This window comes from Dama dama, chromosome 27 (genome assembly GCF_033118175.1).
Source record: "Dama dama isolate Ldn47 chromosome 27, ASM3311817v1, whole genome shotgun sequence".
Taxonomy (NCBI): Eukaryota; Metazoa; Chordata; class Mammalia; order Artiodactyla; family Cervidae; genus Dama; species Dama dama.
In genome coordinates, this window is record NC_083707.1 from 9,218,489 (window position 1) to 9,238,915 (window position 20,427).

Genomic DNA, 20,427 nt, shown 5'->3' on the forward strand with positions numbered 1-20,427 from the left:
CACACCCTCAGTCCTGACCTGGAGGAGAGACATGCAGCAAGTGTCTGTTAAAGGAATAAACTAACAAGGGAGGCGGGCAGAATGCAGGCTTTCAGGGTCTCGCCCGTGAGACAGGGAAGGAGAGATTTAATGAGAAACGGCTCTACGTTTACCAAATAACGTAGTCCAGTTTAAAACATCTGCTCTGGGGAGTTCCCTGGCAGTCCTGTGGTTAAGACTTTGCGTTCCCACTGCAGGGGGGCTCAGGTTCGATCCCTGGTCAGGGAACTAAGATCCCGAACGCTGTACAGGACACCAAAAAAAAAAAAAACCAAAAAACCTGCGTGTGACAGCCAGGTTGGACAGCGCAGTGGTGGCTCCGAGCACATAGGACACACCCTGCCTCCGAGAGCCACGTGCAAGTCGTGACGGGCTGTGGACAGACGCGCAAACAAGTCACACACATATACAGCTCTCAAGGCTAATTATTATCTGAGAGATACAGATGTAAATATATATCTTCATTTTACGGGGGAAAACACATACAAAAAAAGGACTGAAAATCTTTTTTGTTCAAAAAATAAACGGGAATATGTAGATGATATATACTTATATATATATCCCCACTTTTACAGATGAGACTCAAAGGCCTTGGGTGACCTGTCACCTCCCGCACAGGGGGCCCGTGCTGAGAAGGCCCGCGGCGAGCGGTCCAGGAGGCTGTCACGTTGCGTTCATGTCACACGCGTTGCCAACGCCTGAGTCGGGCCTGTCCCTCCCATGCAGCAAGGCTACAGGCCGACACGATTTGTTCCGATGGCTTCACCAGGGACAAAGGGCAGACGTTTGCATGAATAAACCTCAGGCTTGATGTCTTATTTCTATCCAAAGCCAAAGACCTATTGTCCCTGGGGCAATCTTGTGATAATTTTTCATTTGTTTCTTTGCCTGTTTTGTAGCCCACCAGGCTCCTCTGTCCATGGGGTTTTCCAGGCAAAAATACTGGAGTGGGTTGCCACATCCACCTTCAAGGGATCTTCCTGACCCAGGGATCAAACCCACATCTCCTGCCTGGTAGGTGGATTCTTTTCCGCTGAGTCACCTGGGAAGCCCCCTTGGGGAGCAATCTCGGTGAGGCTGCGACCGCCCAACAGTACCTGTCCTCTGGCCTGCATCGCCCTGGGGCCACGGGGACCTGGAGATGGAGACCCCTTCCCACTGCGCCGTTACCCTCCCCGATTGCTGCTGAGCTGACTTGTCTGGTTTTGTTCACTGTCCTTGTACTGTGGCTTTTGCTTCCTGGCAGGGGCCTGTTTTTCTTTGCTTAGATCTACTTTTGCTAACACATTCTTATAGCTGGGCAAATTTCTGTATTTTATTTTTTTCCCCCTGCACAAACAGCACCTACTCCAGTGTTCTTGCCTGGAGAATCCCAGGGACAGGGGAGCCTGGTGGGCTGCCGTCTATGGGGTCGCACAGAGTCGGACACCACTGAAGCGACTTAGCAGCAGCAGCACAAACAGTAGGACCTGGAGGAGAATGCAAGTTTTCTGATTTCAGATCACAAACACTTTCTCGTCTACTCCAAAGCTTCTGGATACATTACACGGATTTTGTAAGAAACAATCAGTGAATATTTATTTATTGAGTACCAAGCTCCGCGCTCAAGGATCTTTCAGTCGAGTGGGTAAAGCAGACGTACGAGCTGATGATCGACTGTAACATTGTGTGTTAAATGAGGTTCTGAGAAAGCACAGATTCGATGGGGACACCCAAGGTGTGCTCCTGACCAATCTTGAGAATGAGGACAGGTTAAAGCAGAGCCGGGAAAGACAGCGGTTCGATGTTTGGGGCGGTGTGTTCCAAACAGTAAAGAGGGATCAACGGAAAGCTGTAAATGTTTGCTCATCCTGACAGGTCGAGACATTTGACAGAAGTGAAGTTTAGGGACTTCCCTGGTGGTCCAGGGGCTGAGACTCTGGGCTCCCAATGCTGGGGGCTCAGACTCGATCCCTGGATCCCACATGCCACCGCTGAGACCAGGCACAGCCAAATAAATAAACACATGTGAGAAGAAAAAGAAGCGAAGTTTGGAGTCTCTGTGGGTGACAGCAGGAATCACCAAAAAGGAGTTCAGAGGATGCGAAAATAGACTCAAAGATTTATTCAAGAAAAGGAGATCGTGTATAAAAATGATAAGGACACAGTTCCCTGGGTTCAAAATGCTCATCACCTCCTGGGCAAGACAGATAAACAAATCATTACAGCACAATTAGCTGAGTTCTAAACACAGTGCAGACAAAGTGTTGGGGGCCCAGAGGAGGAAACCATTAGTGCTGCTGGGGGAGAAGAAAGAAAGGCTTCACGTGGGAGAGATTTGAGCAAAGTGACTGATAGGTGGGTAGCAGCCAGTCCTGGCAGATGAGGTAGACCCTCCCGGGCAGCTGGGACCAAGACAGGCACCTCCAACTCGTGACCCCAAATTGCATTAACCAAACATTTTGCCATTGTCTCTACATTATCCTGTTAGAGATACTGAATGTTAGATGGTAATTCACAGCCCTCTTCTCAAGGAGTCTGAATGTTTACAGAGCACTCCCTACCTGGTGCGTTCCAGAAACAAAAGGAGCTCTCCAGAGATAGTTTCAGAAGTATCTGCAGTTCCAGGAAGCTCTGCTCATTTCTGGAGGCTGTGTCTGTGTAACAACCACAAAATCAGAAGCAGGGAGGGCTGGTGTGGACACAGCTGGACCCACCTGGTGCGTGTGTGTGTGTGTGTGTGTGTGTGCATGTGTGTATGTGTGTGTATGTGTGTCCGTGCACACACGTGTGTGTGTGTGTGTGCATGTGTGTGTGAGTGCTCAGTTGTGTCTGACTTTGCAACCCCCTGGACTGTACCCCACCAGGCTCTTCTGTCCATGGGATTTCCCAGGCAAGAACACTGCAGTGGGTTGCCATTTCCTTCTCCAGGGAGGATTCTCTCTGACCCAGGGATCCAGCCCACACTACCTGTGATTCCTGCATGGGCAGGCGGGTTCTTGACCACAAGCGCCACCTGGGAAGCCTGGACCCACGTGGTGCCCCTGACAAACGGACTCAGAATCCAAGTGTCCAGGTCATGGGGATAGAAAAGAAGACTCCTCCTTGTCGCGAGCAGTGCCAGCCTTTGCACAGGCTTCAGCTGGAAAGAACGCTACCCTTCCACGTCCTTACCATCTCACAAGGGCATCGTGGGAGCACAGAACACCGCGGGACACAGGCCTCTATTTTTCCCTTAACACAGCTCAGCATCAGTCCATGGAGAAGGGGAGGCAGACAGCCTGACACCCCCTTTGCTGACAGAAATACAAGCCAGGTGGGGTCAGCTTTACTGGTTTGGTGGAGTTTAAGTTATGCCTGGTGGGAGCCATGGAAATGGTGAAATGGAAACTATACAAATGGGTTGAAAATAAAGGGCTGGGCAGGAATTTACCAGGGAAACACAAACAAAAGATGTAGAAATAAAAGAGGTTCATAAAAGATTAACAGTCAATTTAATGTTTAATGTTTTAAATAGAGGGCAATCTGGTAAGGATAAAAAGCCATGACAAAGATACTATAGTGATGAATCTTTAGGTACTAAAAAACAATGGAGTAAATATATATGATTAAACCTCTCAGAATGTAGACAGATAATTTGGTAAAACTGCAATCATTGTAGAGCAGTTCTTTTTATCATTTTTGTTGTTGGGTATGGGCTTCCCAGGTGGCGCTAGTGGTAAAGAACCCGCCTGCCAATACGGAAGACCTAAGAGACGGGGGTTCGATCCCTGGGTCGAGAAGATCCCCTGGAGGCGGGCATGGCAACCCACTCCAGTATTCTTGCCTGGAGGATCCCAAGGACGGAGGAGTCTGGCAGATTACAGTCCAGTGTTGAAAAGAGTCGGACGGGACTGAAGCAATTTAGCACACACGCACATTATTGGGTACAGTTGCTTTACAGTGCTGTGTTACTTTCCGCTGTACAATGAAGTAAATCAGCTCTCTGGATACATACATCGCCTCCCTCTTGGACATTCCTCCCACCCCTCTGGGTCATCAGAGCCCCGAGCTGAGCTCCCTGCGCTAGCCCGCAGCTCCCCACTCGCTCTCTGTCTCACACAGAGTTGTGTTTATCTGTCAATCCCAGCCTCCCAGGACGTCCCCCACTTCCTCCCACCACATCCACACATTTGTTCTCTATTCCCGCCCTGTAAATAGATTCATCAGTTCGGGCAATATAAAATGCTTACAGGAAAACACAGGCAGAACACTCTTTGACATAAATCACAGCAAGATCTTTTTTGACCCACCTTCTAGATTTGAAAATAAAAACAAAAATATGGGCCTAATTAAACTTACAAGCTTTTGCACAGCAAAAAAAAACAAAAAACAAAAAACCATAAATGAGACACAAAGACAACCCTCAGGCTGGGAGAAAACATGCAAATGAAGCAACTGACAAGGGATTCATCTCCAAAATATACAAACAGCTCATGCAGCTCAATATAAAAAAACAAAAAGCAACCTAACTGAAAAATGAGCAGCGGTTCTTGACCAAAGGCAGTTTTGTCTCCCATGGGATACTGGGCAGTGTCTGGGGACATCTGTGGTCATGGCAGCCAGGTAGGGGAGGGGAACGGGCACCTAGCAGGTACCTGCCGTGATCAGGACACCCCACAGCACAGAGTTAGTGGTGCAAAATGTCAGCCATGCTGAGCTTGTATAATATGCAGGATGCATCCAACGGACAGGCCCAGTGGGGGAGGGAGGAATATATATATATATATACACACATATATGGAAAATATATTTTCTCTCTCACGTCTATAAAACTGTTATGATGATGTTTAAGCTAGATAGCACATTGTGATTCATTTTTTAAACTTTTCCTTTTTATTGGGGTATAGTTTATTATATATATATGGTCATATATATATATATATATATGGAAAAGATTGAGGGCAGGAGAAGCGGGTGACAGAGGATGAGATGGTTGGATGGCATCACTGACTCAGTGGACATGAGTTTGAATAAACTCTGGGAGACAGTGAAGGACAGGAAGCCTGGCATGTTGCAGTTCATGGAGCTGCAAAGAGTCAGACATGATTTAGCAACTAAAGAACACAGCCAGTTAACAAACAATGTTGTGATAGTTTCAGGTGAACAGAGAGGGGACTCAGCCATACATATACATGTATCCATTCTTCCTCAAAATTTATTTTTTTGGTATTTAAATTAGACTTTTAAAAATTCTAAGTTGAGGTATTATTTGACAAAATCATAAGACATTTAAACTGTACAATGTGATCGTTTGATATATTACATAGATGTCATGAAAGGAATACCCACCATTGAGATCATTAATACATCCATCACCTCACATATTTCCCTATAATTTTATGCCTTGTTTAATGTTGAGGTTGAATTCATGTTTTATAAAATTCTTAAAGTAAACTTAAATATTTGAATACATAGCTGAAATCAACTTGATTGACTTGAAATCAACTTAAGATTACAATCAAATTTATTGCCAATCCAACTTGAGTTTAGACTGGTTGGCACAGATTGGCTGAAAATATTTTTAAGATTTCTTGAATATAACCAAATTTGATCTCCCTAGGAAAGAAAAAAATGCCCATTTAGACATCTAAAAGATAAAAGCCTTGAGAGAACTGGGGAGCTGGGATCTGTCAGAAATGACAAAAAGAAGCCGGAGGAACTACCACAGGCAGGAGTCCTGGTCAGGGAGACCCCAGGAAGGAGGCGGCCGCCACACAGGGGTGACTGTGTCACACACAGGGTGACTGTGTCACAGGGGTGATTGTATCACATACAGGGATGACTGACAAACAGGGGTGACTGTCACACACAGGGGTGACTGTGTCACACACAGGGATGACTGGCAAACAGGGGTGACTGTCACACACAGGGGTGACTGTGTCACACACAGGGATGACTGACAAACAGGGGTGACTGTCACACACAGGGGTGACTGTGTCACACACAGGGATGACTGACAAACAGGGGTGACTGTCACACACAGGGGTGACTGTGTCACACACAGGGTGACTGTGTCACACACAGGGATGACTGACAAACAGGGGTGATTGTGTCACAGACAGGGTGACTGTGTCACAGGGGTGATTGTATCACACACAGGGATGACTGACAAACAGGGGTGATTGTGTCACAGACAGGGTGACTGTGTCACAGGGGTGATTGTATCACACACAGGGATGACTGACAAACAGGGGTGATTGTGTCACACACAGGGTGACTGTGTCACAGGGGTGATTGTGTCACACACAGGGATGACTGACAAACAGGGGTGACTGTCACACACAGGGGTGACTGTGTCACACACAGGGTGACTGTGTCACAGGGGGGATTGTATCACACACAGGGATGACTGACAAACAGGGGTGACTGTCACACACAGGGGTGACTGTGTCACACACAGGGTGACTGTGTCACACACAGGGATGACTGACAAACAGGGGTGATTGTGTCACAGACAGGGTGACTGTGTCACAGACAGGGGTGACTGTGTCACAGACAGGGTGACTGTGTCACACACAGGGATGACTGTGTCACACACAGGGATGACTGACAAACAGGGGTGACTGTCACACACAGGGGTGACTGTGTCACACACAGGGTGACTGTGTCACACACAGGGATGACTGACAAACAGGGGTGATTGTGTCACAGACAGGGGTGACTGTCACAGACAGGGGTGACTGTGTCACACACAGGGGTGACTGTGTCACACACAGGAGTGACTGTCACAGACAGGGGTGACTGTGTCACACACAGGGATGACTGACAAACAGGGGTGACTGTGTCACAGACAGGGGTGACTGTCACAGACAGGGTGACTTTGTCACAGACAGGGGTGACTGTTACAGACAGGGGTGACTGTGTCACAGACAGGGTGACTGTGTCACACACAGGGATGACTGACAAACAGGGGTGACTGTCACACACAGGGGTAACTGTGTCACACACAGGGTGACTGTGTCACACACAGGGATGACTGACAAACAGGGGTGACTGTCACACACAGGGGTGACTGTGTCACACACAGGGTGACTGTCACACACAGGGTGACTGTGTCACACACAGGGGTAACTGTGTCACATACAGGGTGACTGTGTCACAGACAGGGGTGACTGTTACAGACAGGGGTGACTGTGTCACAGACAGGGTGACTGTGTCACAGACAGGGGTGACTGTTACAGACAGGGGTGACTGTGTCACACACAGGGTGACTGTGTCACACACAGGGATGACTGACACACACAGGGGTGACTGTCACAGACAGGGGTGACTGTGTCACAGACAGGGGTGACTGTGTCACACACAGGGTGACTGTGTGACACACAGGGGTGACTGTCACACACAGGGTGACTGTGTCACACACAGGGTGACTGTGTCACACACAGGGATGACTGACACACACAGGGGTGACTGTCACAGACAGGGGTGACTGTGTCACACACAGGGATGACTGACACACACAGGGGTGACTGTCACAGACAGGGGTGACTGTGTCACACACAGGGGTGACTGTGTCACACACAGGGGTGACTGTCACACACAGGGGTGACTGTGTCACAGACAGGGTGACTGTGTCACACACAGGGGTGACTGTGTCACACACAGGGGTGACTGTCACACACAGGGGTGACTGTGTCACAGACAGGGTGACTGTGTCACACACAGGGATGACTGACACACACAGGGGTGACTGTCACAGACAGGGGTGACTGTGTCACAGACAGGGTTGACTGTCACAGACAGGGGTGACTGTGTCATACACAGGGTGACTGTGTCACACACAGGGGTGACTGTCACAGACAGGGGTGACTGTGTCACACACAGGGGTGACTGTCACAGACAGGGGTGACTGTGTCACACACAGGGTGACTGTGTCACACACAGGGGTGACTGTCACAGACAGGGGTGACTGTGTCACACACAGGGTGACTGTGTCACAGACAGGGGTAACTGTGTCACACACAGGGTAACTGTGTCACACACAGGGGTGACTGTCACACACAGGGGTGACTGTGTCACACACAGGGGTGACTGTGTCACATACGGGGTAACTGTATTACACACAGGGGTAACTGTATTATGTACAGGGGTAAGTGTGTCCCACACAGGGGTAATGGTGTCACACACAGGGGTAACTGGATCACACACAGGGGTAACTGGATCACACACAGGGATAACTGTGTCACATACAGAGTACCTGTATTACACACAGGGGTAACTGTGTAACACACAGGGGTAACTATCACATAGAGGGATACCTGCCGAATGGTTACCTGTTCTCCTCAGGACCAGACAGACGGGACCCCAGTGGCTGTTCCCCAGCCCTGAAGGTGCCACTGAAGTTCACTCTTGGCCGAGCCCTGCCAAAGAGTGCCATGCCCAGACACACCTGGGCCGGGGGCTGGGGGGCTAGGCAGAAGAGAGGAGCTGGATTCCTGAGGCCCTCCTGTTAAACAGGCCTCTTCCTCTTTTGAATGTTAAGTTCAAAGATTCTATCTCACCAAGCCAAAAACAATAAAAAGCTCTTAAGTCTTTGAGGAACCTGCCTATTCATTTTTATCTATCATTTTACATTAAAGTTCCAGTTAATAATATTTTTAGAAAAATAATTGCTGCTGCTAAAAAAGAATCAAAACTTGAAAATTAAAAAATAACGACTTAAAAATGACTGTGGTCCAACATGCAAATATGATCAATCCCTTGTATTCATGAGGAATACACGAGATCTTCAAGAATCTCCAAATTTATACGCATCCAAAAATATTTATCTGGGCTGCTGTTCTTCCTCCCTAGTTCCAAGTCTCTGGCAGCATTTCATGGACATATATTTTCTTTCTCAGTGGACAGTGTTCTTAAAAAAGAGAGATGTTGGGTAGAGAAGCAGTGAGCCAGGCTTGGGGGTGCATGTGGGGGGCTTCTGAGCTTGCTCACAGCTCTGGGCAGCTCCACACACATGGCAGAAGCACCCAATGCAGAAGGACGCCCCCAAGTTATCATCCACATTGCTTCCTGTACATGCATCCAATTTACTCACTAACAGCTAAAGTCACAAACGTCAAGTTTAAAAATGCCAAGGGTCTACAGAGCTTTGGTCCATGAAGGGCACACATCAAAAGCCAACTACAAACCAGGATGATCCCTTCAGTGGAGGTCAGGACCCCCAGGGAAGGATGCTGGTGGAAACACTCAGCGAGGGGAACCTGGGACGAAAGAGGGGAGGCAGGCAGGAAAGCTGCGGGGTGTGCGGTCTGCACGGGGCACCGGAGGACGGACGGAGAAGGGGCATGGGCCGAGCGGAGCTGCCAGTCCAGGACGCGCGGGGATGTCACGAACTGGGCTGAGTGGTCCAACCCAAGTGAGGAGCTGTGTTTTAGTCCCAACCCCGAATCCCAGGGCCATTGCAGATGTGATCAGATTAAGAGGTGGTCACACTGGAGTAGAATGAGCCCTAATGCAGTGCCTAGTGTCCTTATAAAAAGAAGGAAGTGTGGACACAGACCTACAGAGAAGAGAAAGCCACATGACAACAGCAGAAACCGGGGTGATGTGTCTCCGAGCCAAGGGACCCTGAGGACTGCCAGCCACAGGCAGACCCCAGTGAAGGGGCGTGAAGCGATCTCCTTTGGGGCCTCCAAAGAGAACCAATCTTGCCAACCCTTCCATTCTGGACTTCTGGCCTCGGGAGAAAGTCAACCTCGCTGATTTTAAGACTCCCCGCATGGGGCACTTTACGACAACAGCCCCAGGAAACTAACCCATGGGGTGAAATCGACTCAGCCCAAAGCTGCCCAGGCTTGCTGCTTCCCGACAGTGAATATGGACTGAGGTCCAAGTTTTCTCAGTTTACAGTCAGGTTTTTCTCACTCACATGTGTGTTATGATGCATCTTCCAGTCCGTGACTTAAATGAGAGTGCAGATCTATTTTACCTACCAAAATCAGTGACTAGTGGTGGAAAAAAAACTACAGTCACCCAAACCCCACGCTTTCATCAGCCAGACACATTCGTCTGGGTCTGTGTGTGAGATCTGCTCCCCAAACATACTTGAAAGGCTAGAGGATCGGGAAGACAGCCAGCAGCAGATTAGCAGAAGGAGAGGGATGGGTCCACTCACTGCCCAACACACGGGGCGGGGCTCCTCCAGACCCAGAGGTCCACGGACTTTGCCTGCCTCCTCTCTGCAAATCAGGAGGTGGATGCTGCGGACTCTGTGGGATGGCGGCACCCTCAGAGGGATGTTCTGATGAAACCTTCTGACACCAGGACCTTGTTCCAGGCTGACAAGGCAAGGCGGGGCTCAGAAACCAGTAGTGAGGAGGTCAAGGGGGAAGTTGGGGGCAGGAAGGGGTTTGAGCAGATGCTGACTGCAGCTATGAGCACATGAGCTGTGGGCGTGAGCCTCAGGATGTCAAGTCTAGAAGTTTGTGGCTGTTTAGTTGCTCGATCGCATCCGACTCTTTGTGAGCCCATGGACTAGAGCCCTCCAGGCTCCTCTGTCCATGGGATTTTCCCGGCACGAATACTGGAATGGGTTGCCATTTCCTTCTTAAACAAAAGAAGGAGGGGTGTGTGTGGGTGTGTGTGTACGCGCGTGCGTGCGTGTGTGCATGTGTGTATAAGAAAGAGAAGGAGAGAGGGGAGATGCAGAGGAAATATTAAGTATTTGAAAAGAGAAGAAATGAGCTTCCTTTTTGCAATAAAACCTAAACATGTCAAGACCTTAGCAGCCAATGCAGGCTTTCTGTTCCCCAAATGCTAGGAGCCGATGCCTTTTTCTGTTGAGTTGCCTTTTTGCCTGTTGATCCAGCAACACCACTGCTTCAGCACAAACACCCACGACCTCTGAAGAGTCCGGCTCAGGTCAGAAGTACATGATCCTGCCCCATTATCATTCAGGACCTTTTGAAGCAATGTCATTTTGTTTTTGGTTGGCCAAAAGGTTCATTTGGGTTTTTCCGTAGGACGTCACGCGAACACCCAAACGAATATTCTGGCCAACCTCATATAACTTTACACGCATCCACCTTTTTTGCGTAGCCGGATGGGCGGCTTGATTTGTGTTTCCCTAATCATCTCGCTGAGAATGAATTCATATTGTCTACTTGATTTTTTAAAATTAAGAAGCCTTGATTAAAATATTTCCATTAAAAACAGACTGGCAAAGTTTCAAATTATTTCAAAACATTCCATTCTTTGCTTTTCAGTTCCCAGTGCTGTCCCATCACTCTTTATGGTTCCAATTTCAACAGCAAATCAAATTCAGGCAGACGTGTCCACCAGCCAAACACAGATGGAAGAGCCCTTTCAGGCACTGTTGTGTCATTCTTGTTTAGTTGCTCAGTCGTGTCTGACTCTTGCGACCCCATGGACGGTAGCCCACCAGACTCCTCTGTCCGTGGGATTCTCCAGGCAAGAATGCTGGAGTGGGTTGTCATTTCCTTCTCCAAGGGATCTTCCCAGCCCAGGGATGGAACCTGGGTCTTATGCATAGACAGGCATATTCTTTACCATTGAGCCACCTGGGAAGTCCTTCAGGTACTGTTGATCTGGGCCAAATAGTAAAGAGCCCCCACATTAATAAGCTGGTCATGGGCCAGGGAAGGAAAGGTAACCAAGGAAACAGGAAAGCAGGAGAACTCAGCAGAGTGAGCAACGGCTCGCATGAGAGGAGAGGGAAGTCCAACAACACAGCAAAGCATGATGACTGTTTATCAGAAGTCTACCTTAGCAGGTCAGAAAGAGGAAAACAAACATCCTATGTTCATGCATACATGTGGAATCTAGAAAAATGGTATTGACGATCTTATTTACAAACCAGAAATAGAGATACAGACATAGAGAACAAACCTACGGACACCAAGGGGGAAAGAAGCGCAGGATGAGTTGGGAGATTGGGATGGACAAATACACACTGTCGATGGCATGTAGAAAACAGAGAGACAATGAGGACCTAATGCGGAGCACAGGGACCTATCCCCGCTGTTCTGTGGAGGCCTAAATGGGAGGAAATCTAAAACAGGGGGGCTTAAAAACAACAAATTAGTCGCTTAGTTGGGTCCGACTTTTTGCGAACCCATAGACTGTAGCTTGACAATCTCCTCTGTCCGTCGGATTCTCCAGGCAAGAATACTTTGGGTTGGCATTTCCTTCTCCAGGGGATCTTCCCAACCCAGGAATCGAACCAGGGTCTCCTGCATTGCAGGCAGATTCTTTACCATCTGAGCCACCCAGGAAGCATTTATATACATATGTGTATATATAGCGGATTTACTTTGCTTTACTGTAGAAAATAACACAACACTGTAAAGCAACTATACGCCAATAAAAATTAATTCTAAAAAGCTGTAAAAAAAAAATGTTTCAAGTTTACCTTAGATGATTACCTTAGATGAAGATGAGTCGGACATGACTGAGCAACTTCACTTTCTTTTCTTTCTTTAGATGAAGATTAAAACTTTTTTCCCATTTATCTAATTAACAGACAGCCACAAGGGATTTCATAAAATTGTGCTAAAGTATTATACGGAGGGAAAGTAAGAAATTACAGTCTGTCTGGTACAAGTTTTCCTAGATTCTAAGACTTATAACCAAGTTAGAATAAAACTAAAAATTTTTGACTTGCCCTTTGCTTGATTCAGCACCCAAATAGACTATGTATTTACTACTTAAATAACCAGAGCACATGAATTTCAAAGGCTATATCAAAAGAGGAAAACAATATTTATCCTCCAAATTAGAATGTATCTTTTGCTCTCTAAAAACCAATAGAACATATTTATTTATTGCTCTCTACACTAATGGCTAATTTCCATCTAGTTTTTAAAACTCTAAGGCTAATTGTCATAAATTGTCAAAGAAGCAAAAATTAAATATATTTAACATTCTCATGGGCTTCCCAGGTAGCTCAGCTGGTAAAGAATCCACCTGCAATGCAGGAGACCCCCATTCGATTCCTGGGTCGGGAAGATCCCCTGATGAAGGGACAGGATACCCACTCCAGTAGTCAGGCTCCCCTGATGGCTCAGCTGGTAAAGAATCTGTCTGCAATGCGGGAGACCTGGATTCGATCCCTGTCTTGGGAAGATCCCCTGGAGGAGGGCATGGCAACCCATTCCAGTATTCTTGTCTGGAGAATCCCCATGGGCAGAGGAGCCTGGCGAGCTACAGTCCATGGGCTCACAAGAGTCAGACACAGCTGAGCGACTGAGCACACAGCACACACAACACTCTCATTCCAAAAGGACAGCAATACTGTTTTTAAGTTTATTTAAAATTGAATTTGCTGTGGTTGTCCTTTTTTATCCAAAAACCTGAGACTCTTATCTATTTGGAGCTTCTCAGGTGGCACAAGGCAAGAATCCACCTGCCAATGTAGGAGATGAGGGTTCGATCCCTGGGTCAGGAAGATCCCCTGGAGAAAGAAATGGCAACCCACTCCAGTATCCTTGCCTGGGAAATCCCATGGTTAGAGGAGCCAGGAAGGTTACATGGGGTCACAAAAAGTTGGACACAACTTATTGACTAAGCACATATCCTAAGACAGAAGACATTATCCTTTATGAACTGCTTGCTGTAGGGCTCCAGCATGGATCAAACAGTTAAATGGTGTGGGCAAATAATAAGAATAAAACAGAGTCTGTCCACCCTCTGATTTTAGGAGTCTCCAGACAACAGAAGACACAACAATGAGAAAGCATGTGTCTCTGCATCTGAACATTAAATTGCTGCATCTAAGTAATCAGTTCAGCTCAGTCGTGTCTGACTCTTTGCTATCCCATGGACTGCAACACCCCAGGCCTTCCTGTCCATCACCAACCCCTGGAGATTACTCAAACACATGTCCATTGAGTCAGTGATGCCATCCAACCATCTCATGCTCTGTCGTCCCCTTTTCCTCCTGCCTTCAATCTTTCCCAGCATCAGGGTCTTTCCCAAGGAGTCAGTTCTTCTCATCAGATGGCCAAAGTATTAGAGTTTCAGCTTCAGCATCCGTCCTTCCAAAGAATATTCAGGAATAATTTCTTTTATGATTGACTAGTTTGATCTTCTTCAATTCAAGGGACTCTCAAGAGTCTTCTCCTACACCACAGTTCAAAAGCATCAATTCTTCGGTTCTCAGCTTTCTTTATACTTCAACTCTCACATCCATACATGACGACTGGAAAAACCATAGCCTTGAATAGACAGACCTTTGTCAGCAAAGTAATGTCTCTGCTTTTTAATATGCGGTCTAGGTTGGTCATAGCTTTTCTTCCAAAGAGCAAGCGTCTTTTAATTTTATGTCTGCAGTCACCATCTGCAGTGATTTTGGAGCCCAAGAAAATAAAATCTGTTACTGTTTCCATTGTTTCCCATTCTATTTGCCATGAAGTGATGGAATCAGATGCCATGATCTTAATTTTTTGAATGTTGAATTGTAAGCCAGCTTTTTCACTTCCCTCTTTCCCTTTCATGAAGAGGCTCTTTAGTTCCTCATCACTTTCTGCCATAAGAGTGGTGTCATCTGTTTATCTGAGGTTATTGATATTTCTCCCAGCAATCTTGATTCCAGCTTCTTCCAGCCTGGAATTTCTCATGATGTACTCTGCATATAAGTTAAATAAGCAGGGTGACAATATACAGCCTTGACGTACTCCTTTCCCAATTTGGAACCAGTCTGTTGTTCCATGCCTGATTCTGCTGCTTCTTGACCTGCATGTAGATTTCTTAGGAGGCAAGTCAGGTGGTCTGGTATTCCCACTGATTGAAGAATTTTCCACAGTTTGTTGTGATCTACACAGTCAAAGGCTTTGGCGTAATCAATAAAGCAGAAGTAGATGTTTCTCTGGAATTCTCTTGCTTTTTCGATGATCCAATGGATGTTGGCAATTTGATCTCTGGTTACTCTGTCTTTTCTAACTCCAGCTTGAACATCTGGAAGTTCACAGTTCACACACTGTTGAAGCCTGACTTGGAGAATTTTGAGCATTACTTTGCTAGCACATGAGGTTATTGCAGTTGTGCAATCCAATGCTGTAAAGAGCAATATTGCATAGGAACCTGGCATGTTAGGTCCATGAATCAAGGTAAATTGGAAGTGGTCAAACAAGAGATGGCTAGAGGGAACACTGACATTTTAGAATCAATGAACTAAAATGGACTGGAATGGGAGAATTTAATTCAGATGACCATTATATTGACTACTGTGGGCAAGAATCCCTTAGAAGAAATGGAGTAGCCCTCATACTCAACAACAGAGTCTGAAATGCAGTACCTGGGTGCAATCTCAAAAATGACAGAATGATCTCTGTTCATTTCCAAAGTAAACCATTCAAAATCATGGTAATCCAAGTCTATGCCCCAACTAGTAATGCTGAAGAAGCTGAAGTTGAACGGTTCTATGAAGACCTACAAGACCTTCTAGAACTAACACCCAGAAAAGATGTCCTTCTCATTATAGGGGACTGGAATGCAAAAGTAGGAAGTCAAGTAATACCCGGAGTAACAGGCAAGTTTGGCCTTGGAGTACAAAATGAAGCAGGGCAAAGGCCAACAGAGTTTGCCAAGAGAATGCACTGGTCATAGCAAACACCCTCTTCCAACAACACAAGAGAAGACTCTACACATGGACATCACCAGATGGTCAATACCAAAACCAGATTGATTATATTCTTTGCAGCCAAAGATGGAGAAGCTCTATACAGTCAGCAAAAACAAGACAGGGAGCTGACTGTGGCTCAGATGATGAACCCCTTATTGCTAAATTCACACTGAAATTGAAGAAAGTAGGGAAAACCACTAGACCATTCAGATATGACCTAAATCAAATCCCTTACAATTATACAGTGGAAGTGAGAAATTGATTCAAGGGATTAGATCTGATAGACAGAGTGCCTGAGGAACTATAGACCTATAGACAGAGGTTCGTGACATTGTAAGGAGGCCGTGATCAAGACCATCCCCAAGAAAAAGAAATGCAAAAAGGCAAAAGGATTATCTGAGGAGGCCCTACAAATAGCTGAGAAAAGAAGAGAAGCTAAAGGCAAAGTTGAAAAGGAATGATATACCCATTTGAATGCAGAGTTCCAAAGAATAGCAAGGAGAGATAAGAAAGCCTTCCTCAGTGATCAATGCAAAGAAATAGAGGAAAACAATAGAATGGGAAAGACTAGAGATCTCTTCAAGAAGATTAGAGATACCAAGGGAACATTTCATGCAAAGATGGGCACAATAAAGGACAGAAATAGTATGGACCTAACAGAAGCAGAAGATGTTAAGAAGAGGTAGCAAGAATACACAGAACAACTGATCAGAAAAGATCTTCATGACCCAGATAACCACGATGGTGTGATCACTCACCTAGAGCCAGACATCCTGGAATGCAAAGTCAAGTGGGCCTTAGAAAGCATCACTACGAACAAAGCTAGTGGAGGTGATGGAATTCTAGTTGAGCTATTTCAAATCCTAAAAGATGATGCTGTGAAAGTGTTGTACTCAATATGCAAGCAAATTTGGAAAACTCAGCAGTGGCCACAGAACTGGAAAAGGTTCGTTTTCATTCCAATCCCGAAGAAAGGCAATGCTAAAGAATGTTCAAACTACCGCACAATTGCACTCATCTCACACCCTAGCAAAGTAATGTCTAAGTAATAAAGAAACATTAAAACAAGCCCAAGGATTTCAGTCCGATGGGGAAACTCTGCCAATCAGATGTCTGGAGCAGTATAATACAGGAGATACTGTTTTCCAGGCTATAAGTGCAAATGTAATTAGACTTGTTCTAAGAATTGGTTTATCTTTTCCTCTTGTGTTGTGTTTTCTCTTAAACCTGTTCCTTTTTAATATGATACCTCAGATCTCATTAAATTGCAAATGTAAATTCAACAAACAGCTACAAAGGTGTTCAAAGCGGGAGAGAGGTATGGAATGTTTGCTTGTTTCACCAGATAAAGTTAAAACTTTTTTTTTTTTTTTTAATCATTGGTTCTCTGATGCCTCAGATGGTAAAGAATCTGCTTGCAATGTCGGGGACACGGGTTCTATCCCTGGGTCAGGAAGATCCCCTGGAGAAGGGAATGGCTACCCACTCCAGTACTCTTGCCTGGAGAATCCCAGGGACAGAGGAGCCTCACGGATTATAGTCCACAGAGTTGCAAAGAGTCGGTTAGACACAACTGAGTGACTGACGCTTTCACTTCCTGAATGCTGGAGAATGTCATTGTGAGCTACTATTGCCACAGCAAAATACTAGCCCCTTTCTTACATTCTCTGTTTTCAAGCAGATATTTGTATTTGCTTTATATAAGAACACTGACTAAGCAAAATTATAGAATATTTATAAATGCTTAAAATAAAAATTACCCTCAAAGCCCAAGCATAACAACTGTTTTCATTCTTGGTATCTTTCCATCTTCTTTCCCACAATTAGTGTTAAGCATAAGATAAATTCAAGTTTATATTCTGCCTTTTTCACTTAAAATCATAATATTTTCACAAATGCCCATGGCTATAATTTCTACTTGCTGTCTAATAGTGACTTCTCTCTGTACTAGATACTGACTCTTATAGATGGGACTGCAGTTAATAGTTTCATGTTTATAGAACAGGAATACTTAGGCAGAGGCTGATGACTCTTTGGCAGGGCTGGCATCAGTTATCATGTGTGGCAGGGGAGGGGAAGTTACAGTGCACACACTTTAATGTCTGTTCAAAGATAAACAGAGGCATACTTAAAATGCTACAGTTGGGACTTCCCTGGTGGTCCAGTGGTTAAGACTCCGCCTTCCAAGGCAGAGGGTGAAGGTTCCATCTCTGGTCAAAGAGCTAAGATCCCAGGAGCTTCAGGGCCAAAAAACAAAAACATAAAACAGAAGCAATATTGTAACAAATTCAGTAAAGACTTTTAAAATGGCTCACATCTCTTTAAAAAAAAAAGAAAGAAAAGTTAAGAGTTATTGAGTAAAAATTATTGAGTTAAGAGTTATTGAGAAAAGTTATTGAGTAAAAATGAATTCCAGTTGGGCAGCACCAAACTGGAAGTGGCTAGGAACTGGGAGAGACTTAAGAGCGAAAGTGAACAAGAAAGTCAGGACGTTATGGGCCAGCTTAGTTGGGTGTTCATGATCAATTGTCCTTAGATTTCAATTTCATAACCTTGAGGCATTTACAGGCTTATCTTTTTTGGTTTGCTTCCTAACTCTTCATGGGCATGAGTGCCCCTGGGTCTTCTGGCCTCCTTGGTTAAGTGGTTTGACATGTCCTTGCCATCTTTACATTCTGCTTCCCGCCAGCATGAGAAAAAACCACAAGTGGCCTCACTGATCAGACAACCAGCGTCCAAACCAAGGATGTTTGCAGTAGGCTTGTCCAGTCCGACCAGGGCCCCAAGGGATTTTGGAGTCTTGACGTCAGTGAGGGCACGGGCGGTTACAACCATCACTGTGAAATGCCTCCACCAGGCATTTAAGACAGAACATCCTTCACGGCACCCAAATTCTGTCTAAGCTGCACAGCCCAATCCTGACTCACGCTTTCTCTGGGAAAAGCAAGACACTATTGAAAAGGTCATCTCGCTGACTTGTCCCCCATGGATCAGGAAGCAGAGGTAGAGAGAAACAGGATCCGTGGGGACCTCGGCCAAGGCGCAGAAGTACATGAGCACATTTGCAAAACTTCCTTGGAAGATGACGCCTCCGTGTGACCCAATCAGTACTGTTAGGGGAACTACTGACCGAAACCACCCACGCCGGCCAGGCACCATAGAAACCACTTGCATGAGTTATATTTTTTCTAATTTATTTTTAATTGAAGGATAATTGCTTTACAGTATTGTACTGGTTTCTGCTAAACATCAACATGAATCAGCCATAGGTATACATGTGTCCCCTCCCTCCTGACCCTCCTTCCACATGTTATCCTCCACAGGAGGTCATGGTAAAGAAACGGGGAACTAACACCAACCGGAAGAACTGGGGAAAGGTCAAAAGGAGAGAGGAGACACTGACCACGTGTCCCATCAACCTCCCAGAATCTTCCTCTCTGGAATCCACCTCTGGAAGGACTCTGAATCAGAGCGACTGACCACAGACAACCCGGAAACTGAGCCCATCACCATAAAACCCGAGACTGTGAGCCACGTGGCGGAGCACCCTCCTGGGCTCCCTCGCCCCCGGCTCTCCACCGGGCGCCCCTTCCCAGCGAAGGCCTTTGCTTTGTCAGCGCACGTGTCTCCCCCGCAATTCACTTCCGAGTAGAAAAGAGCCCGCTCTCAGGCCCTGGAAGGAGTCTCCCTTCCTGCAATAGTCCTGGGCTCGACTCCACTAGGATGCAAATACCTATGCTGCTGTTGATCTGATGAGAGAGTTTCTTATTCTGTGTGCCTGCGTGAGTGTGTGCTCAGTCGTGTCTGACTCTTTGCGACCCCATGGACTATAGCCTGCCAGGGTCCTCTGTCCCTGGGATTCTCCAAGAACACTGGAGTGGGTTGCCATTTCCTTCTCCAATGCATGAAAGTGAAAAGTGAAAGTGAAGTCACTCAGTCATGTCCCACTCTTAGTGACCCCATGGACTGCAGCCTACCAGGCTCCTCCATCCATGGGATTTTCCAGGCAAGAGTACTGGAGTGGGGTGCCATTCCCTTCTCAGGGGAAGCACCTAGGAATCCCCTTATTCTGGGAAGGCTATAAATAAGACATAATTTACAGAATACCTGATATCCTATTACTTTGATTCATTTAATCCTCATGATTAACCCCATTAAGGAGCTTTTTAATTGGCTTTTTGTGATATCCACCCAAACTCCTGTCATGGAAGTGATTGAATTCATCTTCCCAGATAAACTGGCATTCTATCTGGAGAAGGAAAGAGAAAGGAAAAAGAAGGAAACTGGTGTTCATCCATGCTGCTGCCTTCTGGGCACTAAAGTAGTCATCAAAGGGATAAAGCCAGAAAGAATAATAAATTATCTAGATAAACAGGGGTGTGTCAGGACCTGATTTGTGTTTTACAAAGATCAGGCTTGATAACACAGAAAATAATGTAGAGGCAGGAGATTTGAAGCACAGAGAACTTTTAAGAGACTATTATCAAAACTTCCTTGGTGGTCCAGTGGTTAAGACTTCAAGCTCCCCATGCAGGGGACCCAGGTTCAATTCTCAGTCAGGGAACTAGATTCCACATGCCCCCAACTAATGGTTCACATGGCTCAACCGCATGCCACAGTCAATGAAGAGTACTGCAACTAAAACCCAGCTCAGCCAAGTAAATAAATATTAAAAAGAGAGGGAGAGAGAGAGAGAGAATATTACCTTTGGCTTTGTCTTCTCCATTCAAGTCTAGTTTTTTTTTAATCTCATACTGACCCCAGGCCATTTGTATCACCCATCTGCA

General features: G+C 46.0%; 1 long non-coding RNA gene across 3 annotated transcripts in view; it reads right to left on the bottom strand.

Moving 5' to 3' along the window:
- Nucleotides 1-20,427, bottom strand: part of LOC133047745 (uncharacterized) — a 64,176-nt gene that overhangs the window by 31,245 nt on the left and 12,504 nt on the right. Inside the window, exon 1 of one of the 3 annotated variants that reach the window (XR_009690832.1) lies at nucleotides 17,769-17,821. The exons of the other annotated variants lie outside the window; for them this stretch is intronic. This is a non-coding gene — a long non-coding RNA (uncharacterized LOC133047745). Of the gene's footprint in view, nucleotides 1-17,768; nucleotides 17,822-20,427 lie in introns of those variants that run through there. 3 annotated transcript variants of the gene reach the window in all.